Source organism: Branchiostoma belcheri, unplaced genomic scaffold (assembly GCF_001625305.1).
Source record: "Branchiostoma belcheri isolate BF01 breed outbred unplaced genomic scaffold, Haploidv18h27 scaffold218, whole genome shotgun sequence".
NCBI lineage: Eukaryota > Metazoa > Chordata > Leptocardii > Amphioxiformes > Branchiostomatidae > Branchiostoma > Branchiostoma belcheri.
The window spans coordinates 321,235-322,692 of NW_017803691.1; the positions used below are offsets into that span (position 1 = coordinate 321,235).

At 37.5% G+C, this 1,458-nt stretch overlaps 1 protein-coding gene across 1 annotated transcript in view; it reads right to left on the reverse strand.

The window, feature by feature from the left end:
• LOC109470055 (spermatogenesis-associated protein 5-like) overlaps positions 1 to 1,458 on the reverse strand; it is a 28,765-nt gene that overhangs the window by 26,476 nt on the left and 831 nt on the right.

Sequence of the window (1,458 nt, forward strand, 5' to 3'; positions counted from 1 at the left end):
GTTTTGCTGAGCAGAACCATCAAATTCTTCACACTTCGCAGAACTATCGTTGGTGTTTACCTGCTCACAAAGTCTTTCTTCATATGTCATTTCTAAGTTTTGTACTAAAGGGTCACGGTGGGAAAAACAGTCAGTCTTATTTTCTGCAAAAGTCGGCTCAGATTTTGCATTCAGGTGTCCATCTTCTAACGTTAACTTCCCCATGGCACCTGGCAATGTGGTATTTTCCTCACTTCCCTGAGTTTGCTCTTCCACAAGAGAGGACTTTGCCAGGATGTTTTCCTCTGGACATCTGTTAGTCTGGGTTCTGCCGTCCACACCACATGTTTGACCCACTGTGAGGACACATGGCTTCCATAATAAGCCAGCTGTATGGAGTTCCCAGGGATGAGAATCTGCAAACCTATAAATAAGGTCAGATTGATAAAAAAATAAACCTTCCTGACACCATGAAAAAGACGACACAGTAAAAGCTGTAATTATTTTCTACTTTGAATCTTGAGCTCAATTAGTCATAACTTGACAAGTCATTTTATTAATCGTATTGCATAATTAAGGGTTAATGACCCGCCCCGAGGTGTATATGGTGTCATAAAGCCTGGTCATTTCCTATAAAGCGAGAAGAAGTTGACCAGTCTCTATATTAGCTCAGTGACTAGAACACTTTGTATTAGCCTAGAATAGTACCCTTGTATGTTCTTTATGTATGTACGTCTAAGTCAAGTAGTGAATCTTTTGTCACCAGTTTTCTATATACGTTTGTTATGTGTCTGTTATATCTGTTATATCGGCATCATGAATGTACAATAAAGGTATTTCATTACCGGTATTATAACCACTGATTGAAACATGAGTGAGTGCTAGTGAACAAAAAAAATTGTGATATTCATATTTACCTAATTGCTGTCTGCAGTAATCTTGGAAACATCTCGTTTTCTGGAATTCCATATATTTCCTGATGGGAATATGTCATCCAAAACATGTTACACAGCAGTACAGACTGTTCAGCCAGCAAATTATATACATGTAGTCAGCATTTCCTGATGAATTCACATTAATTTTCTCCTATTCACTGCTTCGTGTTTGAAATAAATGTTACATGTACCATTAAACTTTAAAGATTTCAATCAACAGTGTTCGAAATACCTGTCTGCAGTCTGCAATCTGCAGATAGATTTTCAAGATTGCAGAAGAAAAATTTATACAATCTGCAATTTTGCAGCAGGAAAAATTGGCACTTGGGATTTGGCGCTCTTGGCCCCAAGGTCAGACAACACTTAAGCTCTTGTTCTGAAACAACAGGAGCTTCTTCACTAATTTACATCAACCTTGTCTTGACTTGTCTATCTTTTGTTTCTTTTTGGACTTTCCAAAAAGTTGTCTTCTACCAATTTGCATATCAAACAATAGTTCATGCTTATAAACCTGCAAGATTGTAGTATGGAGCTTGTGTATTTG